At 44.2% G+C, this 18,793-nt stretch overlaps 1 protein-coding gene and 1 long non-coding RNA gene across 2 annotated transcripts in view; one reads left to right on the plus strand and one right to left on the minus strand.

Annotated features, from left to right (window-relative positions):
- Window positions 1-2,490, minus strand: part of Rap1b (RAP1B, member of RAS oncogene family) — a 33,194-nt gene extending 30,704 nt beyond the window's left edge. Inside the window, exon 1 of the mRNA XM_085683203.2 lies at window positions 2,339-2,490. The gene's annotated coding sequence lies outside the window, so the exon portion shown is untranslated. The remainder of the gene's footprint in view (window positions 1-2,338) is intronic.
- On the plus strand, window positions 1,637-17,049 carry LOC125389593 (uncharacterized). The gene is made up of 3 exons (XR_007228494.3): window positions 1,637-1,794; window positions 13,136-13,264; window positions 13,872-17,049. It is a non-coding gene; the product is annotated as an uncharacterized LOC125389593 (long non-coding RNA).
- Window positions 17,050-18,793: the final 1,744 nt, after the last annotated feature.

Here is an 18,793-nt window from a genome sequence, read left to right on the forward strand (position 1 = left end):
ACACTGGAATCATCATAAATGACCAATGATAAAATGATGATCAATTTGTAAAGTGCGTGAGCCCAAACAAAATGTACAAGTAATTCTTTTTCAAAGTTACACTGTGCTCTTCAGTCTCTTTGAATTTTCCATTAACCTCTAAATTTAAGTCCCGAACATCACTAGTGCTCAGGTAAAATCCAAGGAACTAAGAATACGACAGAATTAATTCCTATCTTTGTGGTGTTTTCATTTAATTCCACTTAACTTCCATTGAGAGAATCTATGTAACAGCAACACGATAGTCATTTGAGGCACACAGAAGACTATATCCTGTCCTTGGACTTTACAGTTTAGTAGAATAGATAAAAATATACAGCAGTAACAGGAGGTAGGAAGTGATACAAACCACTGAGAGGAAGAGTGATAAGTTAGAAAAAGGGGAAAGAGGTGGCAGTCAAGTCCGTGCTCCGGACTACAGACTAAAAACTAAGCCAGTTTAGCACTGGGTCCTTCAGCAGTCTTCTGACACCAGGCACACTAAACCCAAACAGCTTTATGTCCTTCAGCAATTTACTTTGTGGCTTCCACAGATAAGGTTATTAAACTACTGAGAACGTCAACATGAGAGTACAAGGGAACATAATGCACTACAGAGATTAAAAGTGTGGATAAGCTCAAACAAGACAGTCATTAGGGAGTCCATGTCTTTAAGTAAAAATTATTTCCTCCCCAGAGTATCAACTTCCTCTAACCCAAACCTGGGGATGACACCACCCACGCCATTATCCACACTTAGCTAATCAAGACGCTCTGTCTTGGAGAGGAACGGATAATAGGACTAAAAAGATTTGCAAGATGTAACTCACCATTGCATGCCACATTTTGTCCTGTGGGTTCTTTTATTATGGATAGACCACTGCCTAACAAATCAGCAGACTTAGGTTATCTTACCTGTTCTAGGCCTCAGTTTCCTCCTCCACAAAATGACAGGGTGGGACCAGATTTAAATAGTCCCTGTCCAGCCCTTAAAAAGTCCCATGACTCTATAAGGACTCTATAAGTCCCATGACTCTATAAGGACATAGATTCCAAGTTAGCTCTTAGAATAATAAGAGCTTTAAACGAGAAGAATTTCTCCATTCAATTAAGTTACTTCTTGCTAAGATAAATTCCTTTTAAGCAAGACTCAACAACGTTATAATTATACAAAAGAAAACTGAAAAAAATGAATTCACAAGTTAGAAGCACTCGGTCTATATCAATACACACTGCCAGCAAAGCAAACATTCAATAATTTAAATATTAATTTAAAATATTAACAGTCCAGCCTTCACCATAATGTCAACTTTCAACTCAGTAAAAATGCGATTTCCTACTTCTGTAATAAAGAAGTGCTTGTATTGACACCAGTCAGGAGTCGCGGGGCCAAAATGTCTTTCTAAAGTATGGGAGGGTGGGAGGGGGCAAGCGAAAGGAAAGCAAGCCCATCCGCTCAAACTCTGAAGGGAAGATCTTTCTCCCTCCACCCCATGGAAAATTCGGAGGGCCCAGTTCCCTGGGAGTAGTTTCAAAGAAAATTCAGGGCGCTGATAAGTCAGTTTCAGAATCAGACATATCGAGATGGCGAAAAAAGGAGAAGAGGACAGACTTCCTGGATTTTCTCTCTGCAAGAGAGAAGAGAGATTTCCTCTTGCTGACGAAGGGAAAGGCCCCTTTAACATTTTTTTTCTCTGTCTCTACACGGTGGCGGCTGCCAGACTAGGTGGGGCTCGCTCCCTTGCCTTCCTTCTGCCACTTCCCGCAACAAATGAAGTAAGTCAGCCCCGAGCCGGGCAAACTTTTTCTCTGTCAGGCTCGAGCCCGCGGGGCGCCGGGGAGTGGTCCCCCCCCCCCCAACCCCCATCAACGCTACTCCGCCCGGGTCAGAGCTGGGAGAAACCCCGGGTGTCCGCAAAGGACAACTTTCTGGTTTCCGTTCTAACTTCCACCCACCCCGCGGCGGGGATCGGGGATAGGGGCGCGGCGGGGAAGGCTGCGGTGCCGCGGGCGGCGGCTGGGGGTTCCTCGGGCGCTCACTTCCTCCGCCATATTTCAGACATTTGACCCCTTCCGCAAAGCGCGCTGCTCCCCGCCGCGGCTGAGGTTCCTCCCCGGCCGCTCCGAGGCGGCTCGCCCGCTGAAGCGAGGGGGGCGCAGGGGGGGGGACCCCACAGCCACCTGCCGCGCGCCGGGGCTACAGTCGCCGCCGTGCGAGCTCCCCCCGACACCGGCCGCCCCGCCCGGCCCGCGCCGCCCCCCATCGGCTCCCTCCAGCCGGCCCGCGCCAGCCCCGCCGCCACGCACGCGCTCCGCTAACCTCTCGCACTGTCACCGGGTCCCCGTCGTCGCTGTCGCTCCGCGTTCCCTTCGGCTCGCTGCTCCCGGCGCCACGGCGGTCTCTGCCGCCGCCGCCCGCCGCCGCCCGCCGCCGCCCGCCGCCGCCCGCCGCCGCCGCCGCCTCCGCCGCTTAGGCTGCTTTCCACGCCTGACTCTGGGCGAGGTTTGGCGGTGTCGCCTTGACGTCAGGCGTTCAGCCTCGCTCTCGCTTCCGCCCGCGGGCGGGGCGCGCAGGAGCGCAGCCCGGGAAGGGGCGGGGACGTGGGCGGGGCCCGGGCCGAGGAGGCGAGGCCTCTGCGGGCTGTTCCTCGCCCTGGGCCTCGCCTGGTCTCTGGCCGGCCGTTGCTAGCTGTGGTCCCCTTCCCTGCCTGCACCCCCGGGGTGCTCCGATCAGCTTCTCCTCCGCCTGCTGGCTGTCCGACAGAGTCGGGAGTCAGCCTCAACGGAGCGCATCCTCTCGACCCCAGCGGATAACGGGGAACTCAGGGCTTAGAAACCCTCCGAAGCGGTCGCGGGGCCTCCAAGTGCACACTGGAATTCCGTCGCCAACGCCCCCAGGCCGTCGGTGTTCTCGTGGTCCTTTGTGCTGGGGAAAGTAGCAGGAGAAGTAACAGAACTGTAGTCCCCACTCCCAGAGCGCAGTGAAAGAGCCTGTCCAGGGCAGCTTTTCATTTTTCAATTGGCCTTTCTTTGGATTTGACAAGTATTTCAGTCTGCCGTGTCTTAACCAGGGCCAGCTGTCCGAATTACTCTGCAGACGCGGTTCACAAATGGATGATACCCAAGTATGCTTATACCCGGTACCTAAATTAACCCTGTTTATAGAATTAAAATAAGTGGTTCATTGAAGTGCACGCCTGGGGCGCCTTCGTGACTTTATAGATTATTCATAGGTGTAAATCTATGATGTGACTCCGGAAAGCACTGTCCAAAAATATCTAGTACCAAAGAGCACAAGAATTTACATAGACTTAATCATTAGAATGTTTTCTAATATCACCTTTAATGAGAGAACCAGCCCTATCAGAGCTTTGTTTTGAAGAGTTTGTTTCTATTCTTTGTTTTTGAAACAGGGTCTCACCTTATTATGTAGTTCTGACTGGCCTGAATTTGTCATGTAGACCAGGTTGGCTTTGAACTCATGGAGATACACCTGCCTCTACCTCTGGAGTGCTGGGATTAAAGGCGTGAGCCACCAAGGCCAGTTATTGAAAAGGCTCTGATGGGCGAAAAAAAAAAAATTAGAAAAGCACGGAGGGAAGTAGGCAGTTGAGCTGGGCACTGTACAAATTCTGCTGGAAATTTTACTCACTGGAAGAGAAATGGGGAGTATAATGTCACTCCTTTTTAAGAAGTGACAACTAAGATGACCTAGGCTAAGTGAGTGGATCTGAATGAACTGTGTCTGGGCCTCAGGACACAGGCCTGTAAGAGCTGTGTAACAGTCATCCCTTTAGTGCAGCAAAAGGAGAAGCAGCATAATTATGTGTGTGTGTGTGTGTGTGTGTGTGTGTGTATGTGTGTGTGTGTATGTGTGTGTGTGTGTGTATGTGTGTGTGTATATGTGTGTGTGTGTATGTGTGTGTGTATGTGTGTGTGTATATGTGTGTGTGTATGTGTGTGTGTGTATGTGTGTGTGTGTATGTGTGTGTGTGTGTGTGTGTGTGTGTGTACACGTGTGCCCACTCCTTTGTAGGCACAGAGAAGCCAGAGGTCAACCATTTATCTTTTCTCTTTAATTTTTTGAGACGTCTCTCACTGAACCTCACCAATTAGGCTCAAGTAACTGACCAAGAAGCCCCAAGGGTTCTCCGGTCTCCATGCCGATTCTGGGATCACTCTGGATTCTTAGGTGACTGTTGGAGATGGGGACTGAGGCTCTCATGCCTGTGCAGCGAGCACCTTACCCACTGAGCCACCCTCCAATTCCAGAAACAGTTTTTGGTAGCAGTGTTTTCTAGGTGCTTTACAGTAAGTAAACATGTTACCTATTTCAATAATTGTCATTTTCTGAGAACATTTTTTAATGGAAGTTTCAAGGGCAAATTTCAGAACAGTCTGTTGGAATTGTTATCAATTATGAATGAACAAATTGCAAATTCGATTTTGCTATCTTATCAATTATTGATTGAAAATTCGACAAGTCTGAAAGCCTGAAATTTTGAGCAAGAGTGCTTAATAAACTGCCTTTTTTTCCCCTCCTTTTGTTTTTAAATTCTTTGACATTTGGGCAATTCCTTTTTCCTTTTTATTCAGAAAGAGAGTGGAGCCACAGTTTGTAGAAATGCTTATTTTAAGTTTAAGTACTTTTATCATCTCATTAGGCTGGTCATCAATGCAACTTATATTAAATTGTAATTGGTATATAGAGAACAGGAAAACCCTGTGTCTTGTAGTCCTGAATTCGCTTTTGAATTTGAACTCCTTGTCCTATTTTTCTGTCAGACCAGGATATCTTCTACTGGCAACTTCTCTCTAACTTGTGTGCAAACCGGGGCTCATTACCATTGTCACCAAACCAGTTTTGTCTCCTTTTCCTTTGCTAATTGTGTCACCATCTTTTAAATTATCCACTCTTCAAACCTGTCACCTTTTTCTTCCTTCCCTTGAATAACCAACCCATCAACTGGCGCATCTATTAGCAGCAGCTGGACAAGATCTTTCAGGCTCCTCTGGTCCATTTCAACTAAGGACGCACTTGTTTATGTTGACACACTGATTCCTGGACATTTGTAGCCTCCTAGCTTCCAGCTGCCTACTGTGACCCATTTTACACATTGTTGCTAGATAAATTATCTTAAAGCATACTCAGTAAGTCACTCCCTTCCTGAAGAAGCCTTCAATTACTCTCCTCTACAAAGCTGTGTTACACGTTCCCTTTTTGCTTAGAACTGCCTTGCAGTCAAAATGGACTTCTCATCTTACTCACAGGGTACCTTTCCCCCTCCTCTGTTGGACAGAGGCGATCGCCTGTGTTTGGAATGCCCCTGTCCATCCTATCTATTTTCTCTAAGAAATAGTGCGTTTTCCTTTGATATGTCAACCTAAGCGTGTTTCTTTCCCTTTTGAGTCCCATAATGCAGCATTGCTTTCTCTTTCATGAGCTGTGGCTTTCCCTCTAAACAGGAGTTAGTGAACTTTTTCTGCCAAGGGCCAGATAGTAAATATCTGGAACAGAGGGTCTGTGTTGTAGCTGCTGAAGTGAGCAGCTATTCAGTTCTGCAACAGTAACACAAAAGCAGCCATAAACAATACAAAGAGGGCCAGCAAGATGACTCACTACTTACTTACAAATGCTCCTGGCCAAAGCTGATAACCCAGGCCCTATGTGGTGGAGGGAGAGAATTTGACTCCCACAATTTACCCTTTGACCTCTACACTCACAGCACAAGTACACACACCCACACACCCCTCCCCACACACAATAAGTTAATATAAAAAATTGCAAAGAATGGATGTAATTCTAATTTAATAAAATTTTACTTGTGGGTGGGAGCTGGAGAGATAGTTCAGTCTTTAAAAGAGCTTTTTGCTCTTGCAGTGGACCCAAGTTCAATTCCCATCACCCACATGGTGGCTCACAACCATCTGTCATCCCAGTTCCAGGTCAGAAGCCCTCTTCTCATTTCCACAGACATCAGACAAGCATGTAATGCACATCCATACATTCAGGCAAAACATTCACACACATAAACTAAATTTAAAAACAAAACCAAAACTTTAACCAAAACTTTACTCATTGACCTTAGAATGTGGCTTATATGTAATTTTTATCTGTCACAGAGTAATATTTTTGTTTTGTTTGTTTGTTTGTTTTGGTTTTTCGAGACAGGGTTTCTCTATGTAGCTTTGGAGCATGTCCTGAAACTTGCTGTGTAGACCAGGCTGGCCTTGAACTCACAGAGATCCATCTGCCTCTGCCTCCCAAGTGCTGGGATTAAAGGTGCATGCCACCCCAGCCCAGTATACATGGTCTTCTTATCCTTTTCAACCTCTAACTCCTGCCATGGAGGATGGTTGCAAAGGTGCAGAATTTTATATATGTGTGTGTGTATGTCTGTGTGTGTGTGTACATGCATATATATATGTGTGTGTGTATGCATGTATGTATATATGCTCATATTCATACACACACACACACACAGACATACCAAGAGAACAGCCAACAACACACTGTTCTGAAAGGCTCACTTTTCAGTATTCACTTGTGAATGAAGTAACAGAATAAGACCTGGTCAGTACACATTAATGCTTCTGACAAGTTTGGTTGGAAGCTAAATAGTATGAGCCTTGTTTAGACTGATCATTAACTGTTAAGAAAAATAATACAGTTAGGGCATTCATGTTCTTTCCCTTTTTAGAGTCAGGTTCTTGCCATATAGCTCCAGCGAGCCTAGAACTCAATATCCTTCTGCCTCAGCCTGGAACACTGGTATGACCACATTTAGCTGAAAGCTCTTTTTTTAAATCTGCATATTTGAGCCAGGTGTGGTGACTCATGCCTGTCATTCCATCACTTAGGAGACTAAAGTTAGTAGGGAGTACTGTGGGTTCGAGGCCAGCCCGAGCTACATAGCAAGACCTGGTCTCAAAAATATAAATAATAAATAAAATAAAAATCTATTTTCTTATACTTTCCTGTGCTTTGAGATGAAGCTAAAGTAAGTATAGATGTCAAAGTAAAAATTAAAGGAAGCAAAAGCATAAAAGATTAGAAATAATGTGTCAGGCTAAACATAGCAATGGCGATGGGAGAGTACTCTAAAATTTTGCTTTTCCTAAAAGGGGAAAAACTAGCTTTAAGCATCTTATTGTCCTGGGGGCTGAGGCCTTGGTACTTTCTACCCCCTATCTCTATATGGCAAATGCTATTGTCCTTCTGTTACCACATAGAAGAGAAAAGCACCCTGTGTGCAGAATTTACTAACCAGGGTCACTCCGTTCACAGACGGTGACACTGTACCGGCTCCCGTGTCTTCCACTGTCCCACACCACTTTAGAAACAGAATGGACCAGCAAATGTGTCTTGAAAGCCTTTTATTTGGTTAGCCTCATGCCAGGGGCCAACAGTGACAAAGTAAGAAATGCTTCTTGGTCTAGATGTTATATTTGAGTAACACAAGCAGGATCGGCTACATGTCTTTTGAGTCAGTACCAAATGAAAATGCTCATTTCAGTAGAGTAAATAAATAAATAAATAAACTTTAATATCAACATGGTAGCATTAAAACGTTAAACCAGCCCTGAGCCCCTTTTAAGTACAAGGGCTACTACGTGAGTTTCATATCCCCAAAACTGACTCAGTACAGAGCTCAGCAGTGGTTATAAAGGAACCTAACAGCCCAGTGGCAGTGGTACACACCTTTAATCCCAGCACTAAGGAGGCAGAGGCAGGCACTGGGAGTTTGAGGCCAGCCTGGCCTACAGAGCAAGTTCCAGGACAGCCAAGGATACATAGAGAAACTCTATATCAAAAGCAAAACAAAAGAAAAAAAAATCACTTCTTGGATGCAAAAGAGAAAAAAAAAGAAAATCCGGTCTTAAGTCCCCACTCAGTTTCGCACTGTGTTCTTGGTCAGAGATTGTATTCCAAAGTCTACATGGTTGTTTTATAATTGTGTCGTCAGGCCAGGGCACACGAGGCTCTGCTACTGTGGGAAGCATCTCAGAACTCGCAGTCTCCTTGGGTAACTTTGTGTACTTCTAAGATTCTGTTTGGGAAAAGCATGTACTTACAGGAGAGAAAAATGAAGCTTGTATAACAACTATAATAACTGCTTATTTGTCTCCAGTTATATTTCAAATTGTGCCTGAACTGCACTGCAGCAGTGTGGTTTTTACCAACAAACCTACCTATACCACATTAAATAAATCTAGCAGTTCTATAATCTTGTCATTGCTAATGTCTATGATATAACGCACAGATTACACCTAAAATTTCCTCTGCTTGAGCCTTAGCTGAGAAAAGCCATAAAAATGAAAATGACATTCTGAGAGCCATCAGAAAACCACTGCAGAAACCAACTTCATGAAATACACTCTGTCATGAAAATTTCATAAGCAATTTAAAGAGCTGGGCACGGAGCTCCAAGGAAAATGGTTTGAATCCCATGTGTGAGGCCCCGTGTTTCAGCCTCCTAACACCAGGGTGGTGTGGGGGTGGGGTGGAAAGAGGAGTATGAATTAAGAGACTCTTCAAAAACCACGAGTAAGCCCTAGCAGATTCTAGCCTGTCCCTGACTTAAACAGTTAATCCGTGAAAGGTGCTTTAGCGTCAGACATGTCCTGGTACTTTATCATCGGGACAATAATTACTTCCTAGTCCCTGTTTTCTCCAAGTCCTATAGTTAGGTTTTAATGGTCCATCATACAGACGAGAAACCAAAACTTAACCATCCGAAGCTATATAGAAATACTTGGCAGAGCTGAAATCTGTATTCTAGTTTATTTGCTGCCCTCTGGCACCTGGCAGCCCTGTGTGTTCCTTTCTGAATATGGCTTTTCAGCCAGGGGTGGAGGGGGAATCTCTCCTCTCTGTCTGATACTCGTCTAAATCTTACAGTGGTCTCTGGATTTCTCTCATTCCTACTGCACTGTTCATTTGGTGCTCACTGTATGCTGCCTGCCTGAGCTGCTTTTGTGTACCCGCCATACTGAGACCAAATCTCACCCTGTGTATGTGTCATATTGCTGGGTCCATAAATAAGAAGTTAATGCCATTTTATAGGAGTTTCCAATCCTGGCTACAGGCTCTAAAGTAGTCATGGTGGGCCTGTGACCTGTGGCAGTTATTTAACTTTCTTTTTTTAATTATTAAGCTTTAAAATATAGGGCTTTAAAGCAGTGTTTAAAAGAGAAGGTCAGGTATAAAATGGAAGTATGGTATAGCCCCGTGGCAGAGGACAGGCCTACCATTTGTGGCGCCCTGAGGTTGCTCCAATACTGCAGTAAGTAAATGAATAAATAAATTAAACAAAGGAAGGAAGCAGGATGAGCAGTGTGTGGTGGGCGGCCCTGCAGCGACTGTGCGTGTTGGCATCTTGAGGAGTCTGTTTGTAGTTGTTTATTTCTAATATAAGTAGCAACAGTGGAAACTGTGTTCTAGGGTGGTGTGAGATTAAACAATTCAAAGAAGGCAGTGCCCACTGCAGAAGGGGTGCCTGGTAGCTGTTCGCTACCGTCATGTGAAGATCTCAGTGAATGTGGCTTCCGACTGCCTTCTCTGGCACAGTGCTCACGGTGGGAGTCCAACAAATGCTTGCCAAACATTCCCTTTCTTTGTTTTTGACAGTTTTCAGTTAAAACTTGCTTATATCCTGTAGTTTATTTCATGTATGTGTGTGTGTGTGCATGTGTGGTATATGTATGTGCATGTGTGAGTGTGATGCACAAGCACATGTGTGCATGTGTGTGTGGAGGTCATAGGTCAACATTGGATATCTTCCTCACTTTTAATTTAGAGACAGGTATCTCAGTGACCCTGAAACTCACCAATTTGCCTAGCTAGATTGGCAGGCTAGCCAGCTCCATGGATTATTTTGTCTCTGCTTCCACGTGCTTGGATTACAGGCACACTGCTGCACCCAGCTTTTAGGTGGGTGCTGGGGTGCAGGTTCAGCTGGTCTGGACCTAGAGATTCTCCCACTGAGATGAGAGGGTGCACCACCATCACAGCTTCTCTGGTTTCTGTCAGTACTCTGTGCTTGGAATTATGTATTCATCAGAAACAGTACCTTGTTATTTACAGTGTGTGTTCACTAACGAGACTTTGTTTGTTTGAAGTAGAGTCTCACTAAGTAGCTTTGGCTGGCCTTGAGTTCCCTATCAGGATGACCTTGAACTCACAAGAGATTCACCTTTCTCTCTGCCTTCTTAGTGCTAGGATTAAAGCACGTGTCACCGTGCCTGACTCAATGTATCTTTCCAAGGAAGCTCAAAAGTGAGGCCCCTTTTAACCCATAAATACTGAAAGCACAGTTTTGAGAGTTCTCCCTGTCACGCTGTTGTGCATTTATATTATTGATCTCTTGGTTTTTCTGTGTGTCCTCTCTTCTCCTGTACTCCTCCTCGACTGCCTACTCTGCTTCCGTCTCACTCTGGGTTTTAGCTCCCTCAAAGCTGTTCCTGGACCCTCTTCTTGACTACCTTTTTTTTCTGGATAATTTTGTAATTCGACCCTGACTTTCTCTGCCCTCTCAATGCAGTGACCTCCACACACAGCAACCCTGGCTGACCTCTTCCTCCAGGAATCCTCCTACCACTAGACAGCATCAGCTCCCTAACAGACATGTGGCAATCCTTCTTCTTGAGTCCCTGTATCAAATTCATCAAATTGCTATCGATTCTACCTCTGCGCTCACTCAGATCTGACGCCTTGTTTCCCTTCCCGCGGATGATTTAGTTTGTTGATGTTTCTGCTTTCGTCTCCCTTTCCAGCCTTTCTCTGGTTGTAATTATTTCATTTTCTTGTGTTTGTCTGTATGTGGTACATGCATGTAAATATGTTTATATTGTGTACATGTATGTGTGCATGTGTGTGGAGTTTAGAGGTCAACATCAGGTTGTTAGGCTCCATCTTTATTTCTTTTTGAGAAATTTACTCACTGAAGTTGGAGCTCACTGATTGGCTAGGCCAGGGGACAGTAGTCCTCCAGTTCCTCTCTGGAGTTACAGTATGTATGGTCAAACTATGCATTTTACTTGACTGCTGGATATCTGAACTCAGGTCTCAGGCAAGTACTTGATCACTGAGTCATCTCCCTAGACTCCACTAGTCATGATCCTACAGTACCTTTTATTACAGAAGTCTACACATGCGTAAACTGAGAAGACTGATGAACTTGTATGTTGTCGCCAGTCCACTTTGACATTTAATTTCATTTTGTTAATCTCAGAATAAAGAACATTCAAGGACTTATTTTATTCCACTTGTAAGTAATTCAGCATTCATCTTTCACAGATAAGAATAAGTAAGAAATGTAAGCATAAGCTGGGCATAGTGGTATTTGCCTGTAATCTGAGCTCCTTGGGAGGCTGAAATGGGAGACTTGGGAGTTGGAGAGCAGCCTGTGTAACATACTGGAGCAGTAACAGCCCTTCAAAACAAGCAGACACACATAATACCATGCCACCATCACATCTAACAAAGTTAAAAATGATTTTTGAACGCAGTCTAATATCTAGTCCATAGTTAAAATTTCCCAATGACTTTAAAGGTGACTTTGATTGGTTAACTCATGATACAAATAAGTTGAAATGTTTCGCGTAATCATTGTTCCTCTTGACTATTTTTCAATCTGTCTACTACCTCTGTTGAGTAGCTGTGGTGTGTGTGTGTGTGTGTGTGTGAGCGTGTGTGTGGTGTGTGTGTATGTGTGTGGTGTATGTGTATGTGTGTGTGGTGTGTGTGTATGGTGTGTGGTATGTGTGTATGTGTGTGTGGTGCGTGTGATGCGTGTGTGTGTCATGTGTGTGTGTAGTATGTGTGGTACATGTGTGTGTGGTGCGTGTGATGCGTGTGTGTCATGTGTGTGTGTAGTATGTGTGGTACATGTGTGTGTGGTGTGTGTATGTGTGTGTGTGGTGTGTATGTTTGTGTGTGTGATATGCATCATTTCATATTTTTCCAGAGTCTATACAAATGACAGCACATCAGGTCAATCCCTTCATGAGCATTCTGGAATTAAAAAAAAAACTGGCAACTTTTATGCTGCACATTTCATATAAAGTCAAGAGTAAGAAAGTAAACCCCCTCCCCCAATATATACACACATCCTATATGGAGAGAAAATACGCATGACAGTAGAAAACTATTCTCCATTTCCAGCTGAGATGTAGCTGGTTATCAACTGTTGTTACATAAAATCATTGAAAGTGAGCCTTTCAGAAGCCCTTAGAGTGGGAATTAATACTCCTGTTGGAAAGGAGTTGAGGGAAGCCAAGTTAGAAATGTGAGGCAAAGGTCGGAGCAGCCTCTTCCTGGGAGATTCATGCTCTTCCATCTGGCAAGGAAGCGGCAGAAATGTGTGATGTAGTGGCCAATGAAGAAGGACAGCTTCAGTAGGAGAGAAAAGAATCCTACCCACACGAGCTGTGGGGAATAGGCTATTTTGGCTTAAGACAATATGTTTAAGAAAATAACTACTCAGTAGGTTTGGATAAAAGCTTTAATAATTTTAACAGTGGCAGAAAAAAATTAGCCATTTAAGGATACACATCACCCAGTACCCTGCCCTAGCTGGTGCGTTTTCTAGACTGACATGAACATCACCAGGGTGTCTCCACATTTCCTTCCTGCTTTGCAGCAGACCTCAGAACCACAAACTTTTTTTCTCTGGGATCCCTCTTCTCTCGTAACTGACTTTATCTAAACTCTTTAGTAGTTGGTACATCCTTAATGATTAAAAGAAAAAGAAATGTCAAAAGATCATGATATCCAAGGGAAGGAAATTACGTTTAAAATATACTTGGCCAGCAAAATTCTGTTTCACGAGCCAGCCTGCACGTAGCTAGATTAGCCAAGCTGTGAGCCACCCCAGCTTCTTGCTGCACTCCAGGTAGTTGGCGAAGATGACTGATAAGAAACCCCCTAGTTATTTGCAGCTGCAATCGCTTCATAAAGGGGACATCCCACAACAGGCACAGAGATGGAGCATGGCGATCTTTGTAGAGAAAAATGAACGTGCTTAATGCCACAGCCAACTGTGCGCTTAAAAGTGACCAAATTAGTTACTTTGGTTTTGTCTTACCAAAATTTTAAATAAAATGTCTGTGTTAGGACTTTGGGTTCCAGAGTGGATAAGCTGACAATGGGCTGGAACTGGCTTGATGGTCTGAGTTGGATCTTCAGTTCCCACATGGTGGAAGGAGAGAACTAGCTTCTGTTGTCCTCTGTCCTCCACAAGAGGTATGTGATCGGTTTTATGTGTGAGCATGTGTGTGTGTATACATGCATACACACACACACACATATGCACACAATTTTATATATGTATAATATAGAAAATTGTATATAGGAAAAATATTTAAAATTTTTAGAAATAAAAATACAATAAATACAAATATATAATGTATAATATAATCTATATTTAACATGCTAATATAATATATTAATACTAGTATATATTCATATTATTTATAAACACAGTACATATGTAAATTTAGATTCTAGAAACCTAGGCTCAAATGGGGAACTCATTAGAGCTGTGCTAACTCACACCACTTTTTTTAACTTTGAATTTCTTTGCCTAAGGGGAGGGGGACAAAGCTGAGCGTGGTGGCACATACGTATAATCCCAGTATTTAGCTTGAGCCACATGGGAAAGGTGTCTTAAGAAAGAAAATAAGGTAAGAAGGAAAAACCCATCTCAAAAAAAAGGCGTGAGTGAGATTCTTGAACCTCTGCAACTTCTGGTGCCAAGTGTGTGCAGTGCACCTGTGCAGCTGTGGCCGTCCCCGGGGTTTCAGATAGAGATTCTTTCTTCGTGTCTGCCTTTTGTTTCATCAAACATTAGGGGCACCGTGGCACCAGAAGAACACACACAGGAGACTGATCACATGGATTGAATGAGGAAGAATGAAGAACAGCAGCGTGGGAGAAGATAAGGAAAAGATCCAGTGAGGGGAAGCACGGTTTCACCATGCCATAGAAACCTCTGGTGACATGACCAGTCAAGAGTTCAGGCAGGTGATGGATGGCTGCCAGCAAAGTACAAGGGAAGAACGTTCGGGAACATTTACTGTGTCAGATCCCCCAAGTCTGTGGTTTAGAGAGAGAAGAACTTCTGGGGCTCCTCTGAGGAATCAGGGCCAGTGTGGGTCTTGTCCGACTTTTAGAACAACTGAGGTCCTAGAAGGACAGAGGGTTCGGAAGACTGGCAAAGTGGTCCAGAAAAGACTATTCTGTGGGCTAGTCTCAGGTTCGAGGCAATCAGGACTGTGATGGTGGATGGATGGATTATGCTTTTTGTTATATTAAGTACGACAAAAACCTGACTTCAGAAGTCTTCCATTCTTTTGAAACATAGGGTGCAGCCTTGTAAGTCTGATTCGGTCTCTTATGGCTAACACACCACATTTGTGGACATTGCTCAGTAGGAGAAGCCCCTAGTAGAGGTGGTGAGTGTGGAGCCCACGGGTGGCGCAATTATTCCATCCGTCGCATTCTTCCAGCTCGACAAGCCCATCATCTGCTGAATGAGAAGTGATGGTGAGAGAGCGGTCCCCAGAGGTTTGTAGGTTTAACACTTGGTCCCCTCTTGCCAACACTGGGAAGGATTAGGAGGTTTCATCTTCTTGGAAGAGGTATCTTGTGGAATATTAGTTTAATATGCGTTACATTTGTTTATGCTGTGGGATATTTGTTTAATGATGCAAAGATGTGTCACATTCTTTTATGTTGCATTTGTTTAATTCTGTGAAGCTTGTTACTTTGCCTGTCTAAAACTCCTAATTGGTCTAATAAAGAACTGAACAGCCAATAGTGAAGCAGGAGAAAGGATACACAGAGCTGACAGGCAGAGAGTATAAATGGAAGGAGAAATCTGGGCAGAGAGTGAAGAAGGAGAGGATACCTTCTCCAGTCACCAGCTGCACAGCCAACCACGGAGTGAGAAGGAAGGAAAACTGGTTCATCCACTTGGGAAAGCAGTATGGCGATTTCTCAGAAAATTAGGAAACAACCTTCCTCAAGACCCAGCAATACCACTTTTGAGTATGTATCCAAAGGATGCTCAATCATACCACGAGGACATGTGCTCAACTATGTTCATAGCAGCATTTTTTTTGTCATAGCCAGAACCTGGAAGCAACCTAAATGCCCCTCGACCAAAGAATGGATAAGAAAAATGTGATACATTTACACAATGAAGAACTACACAGCAGAAAAAAGTAGTGATATCTTGAAATTTGTGGGCAAATGGATGGATCTAGAAAACATCATTTTGAACAAGGTAGCCCAGTGGTGCAGGAGAATTATCTGTATTCTGTCAATCATGTATTTTAATAAAATGCTGATTGGCCAGGCAGGAAGTATAGGTGAGTCAACCAGACAGGAAGTAGAGGCGGGGCAATGAGAATAGAATAAGGCTATGAAGGAGGAAGGTCCCTCAGTCACTCCTGCGCAGACCACCGAAGAGGCAGCATGTAACTTGCCCAGCTGAGAAAGGTACAGAGCCATGTGCTAACGTAGATAAGGATAATGGGGTAACATAAGTTATAAGAGTTAACAAGAAGCCTGACCTAATGGGCCAATCAGTTTATAACCTAATTTCGGTTGTGGGGTACCGGGCGGGACAGAAACCCCAACAAGCCAGCCGGGCCTCATGTTACAGCCCAGACCCAAATATCATATGTACTCACTCATAAATGATTTTTAGACATAAAGCAAAGAAAATCAGCCTATAATTCACAATCCCAGAGAACCTAGACAACAATCAGAGACATACGTGGATCTGATTAATCTACATGGGAAGTAGAAAAAGACAAGCTCTCCTGAGTAAATGGGGAGCGTGGGGACTGTGGGCAGAGGGGAGAAAGGGAGGGGAGCAGAGAAAAATGTTTAGCTCAATAAAAACAGTTTTAAAAAGTGGAAAAAGAGGAAAGAAAGAAAGACATATAGAATAAAGAAGGATTAAAAGCCCAAAGGCAAAATGTAGTTAAAGAGAAATGGGATAATTTAAGTCAGAAAAACTGGCTATAAACAAGCTAAACTAGGCCATTCTTAAGTAAGAATAAGTCTCCATGTATTTATTTGGGAGCTGAGTGGAGTGCCCCTAAAGATGGGACCAAGTTTGGGTTCTCTCTGCCTCCTGCTTGTAGTTTGAGATGTCAGCCCTCAGCTGTTGCTTAAGCTATGCCTTTGCTCCGACATTACGGACTCTAACCTTCTGAAACTGTAACCCCAACTAAACCCTTGCTTTCATAAGCTGCCTTGGTCACGGTCACAGCAATAGAAAAGTAACAGATACGTAGACAAAAGCAGCGAGAAGCTCAACCATAGTGTTCTAGTAGTTACAGACTTGAAGGGCCAGATTCAGAGACCAATAAATGCTGGCTTGTCAAGAGCATCTGGGGTTCTGAGAAGGGTACAGAAGGCTGCCTGCAAATAACCGTGAGGACAGGAACAGTCACAGTGGAGATGCCGCTGCAGCCAGTTAGCACACTGTGTGAACTGACGGATGGAGGACAGCCTGTCTAGAGGGGTTTTATCTTCACATTAACCAAAACCTTTACTGAGACAAAATACTTGAGTCATGTAGAATCTGAGTTATTATTATTATCTGAATTCTATGACTTTTTTTTTTAACAAGGGTAAAATGTTACTATTTTTTTTAACACTTGTAATCAACAATTTTATAATATTAAAGACTCATGACGTAATTCTAAGCATGGAACTTTCATTTTATTAAAGAATATGTAAAGCTTTTTTGACCTAAACAAACAAACAAACAAACAAACAAACCAAACATATGTTCCATCAATAAGAAAAATACCCGATATTCAAGAGACAGAGGCAGGCTGACCCCCGTGATCTCTGAGTTCTAGGGTAGCTAGTGTTACATAATGAAATCCTATCCAAAAAAGAAAAAGAAGACAAGGCAGAGGAGTGGGAGTTAGGGAGGAGGGCAAGAACAGAGCCTATCGGATGAGCTTAGGAAGGTTAATAAAACATTCTTTTTATAATTACTTGAATACTGCTTTGTCCACAGTCAGTTAATGAATGCTAGCCACTATGATCTTACTGTCATTTACTTCTGTGGGTTTTTCTTTTAAAATTCAGTCCATATCTAGATGCCTTTCTTTCTTTTTTTTTTAAAGGTTGATTTTTATTATTTTTAATGGTGTGTTTGTGCACACGAGTGCAGGTGACCTTGGAGGCCAGTAGAGGGTGTTGGGCCCCAGATCTGGAATTAACAGTGATTGTGAATTGTCCGAGATGGGTGTTGGGAACCAGACTTTGGCTCTCTGTAAGAGCAGCCTTTGTTCCTAACCACTCTGACTCAGCTCTTCTACCGCAGCTACCGAGGTGTCTTATCCCGAGTTCCTGATGAACACGACATTCTGGTGAGTTGATGAAGCTTGCTGGAAACAATAAAGGCATTGGAATAACTATAAAAGTACCCTGCTTTGCTTGGGAAATTAACTGTGCAAAGAGAAATACCAAGACAAATACTGATTTCTGAATGCTCTGAAGCTTCAGGCAGTTTTTCAGTTGCTTGATGCTATTTGCTGGGTAACCTACGCTGCAGCTACTGGAGAATTTCCTCTAGCCTAGATCATGGTTTTCAGTAGAAAGTAGGTGGTCAGTACGTATATGCTGACGAAAGTACTAGCAAGTACTTTCGGAAAAATAATTGCGAAACATATCAGTTGAGTCCTTAGACATATGATGCACTTGACAATCATTTGTGCATGAGAGAGAAAAAGCTAGAAAGAAGTGCAGGCCTGCTGCCTCTTGAAAAAGCTAAGGCCACTAGCCGTGGGCCAGTCAGTGTGCTGGTCACCTCACAGATGAACTGCCCCCTTCCCACAAGGTTGCTGTGATCAGTGGGTCCACTTCTAAGACTGGACAGACTCAGAAACTGTCTGCGTGCTTCAAGCCAGAACCTGGAGAGAAGGTGATGTGGTTCCAAAACCTGAGCCTCGGATCTCAGATCACATACCCCAAGCCAGAATTCCTTGCCACATTTGTTTCTGGTACTGGGGCTGGCATGGCTTTCACAGTTGCTGAGTGCTCCGAAGTCACTTTGGGATTACTCTCGTCACCTATGGATCTTGCGAGGGGGTGGTGGTGGTGGTGGTGGTGGTGGTGGTGGTGGGGTGGGGTGGGGTGGGGTGGTGGTGGTGGTGGTGGGGAAGCTGCAGCGCAGCGGAAGTGAAACACAAAGGTCCCATTGCCCAGAAAGATTCCTTCCTCTCTCTTAGCTACCCTGAAATGGCACTGTTGAAGCTGTTCCTGGTTAGGGAAACAAAAGTGCCGTTGTCATCAGAAAAACCCTCCTCAGAGTATATGCCCTTACTACCTGGGCACGAGAGGAGGGGCTGAGTTCCCTCCAGCCCTCTCATTAGCACAGGTTAGTGTGTCAGATAAGGTAATTGTCTCAGGGGAGGCCTAGAGAGACACTTGAGCAAGGGCCAGCAGCTTGGGAGGAAGGCTCTGTGAGGTCTGATGGTCCTGGAGTCTAAGGAGTGCTGGGGCAAGGCTGTGTAGGACACAGAGTAAGTTTCAGCCATGCTTCCTGCAGCAGGGCGGTTTGTTGCAAGTGACAGATCAGTCAGAGGTATCTTAAGCAGAACAGGACTGTGTTAGGAAAACGCAGATACAGCCCAGGGAACCATGGAACTATTGAGTAGCCAGGCCTCAGAAGGAAGGAGCCAAGGCAAGCCCGGGGACTGGGGCCATGCAGTGATCTGACTCACTGTTTCGGAGCTTGGG

Source organism: Myodes glareolus, chromosome 26, assembly GCF_982192425.1.
Source record: "Myodes glareolus chromosome 26, mMyoGla1.1, whole genome shotgun sequence".
In the NCBI taxonomy this organism is placed as follows: domain Eukaryota; kingdom Metazoa; phylum Chordata; class Mammalia; order Rodentia; family Cricetidae; genus Myodes; species Myodes glareolus.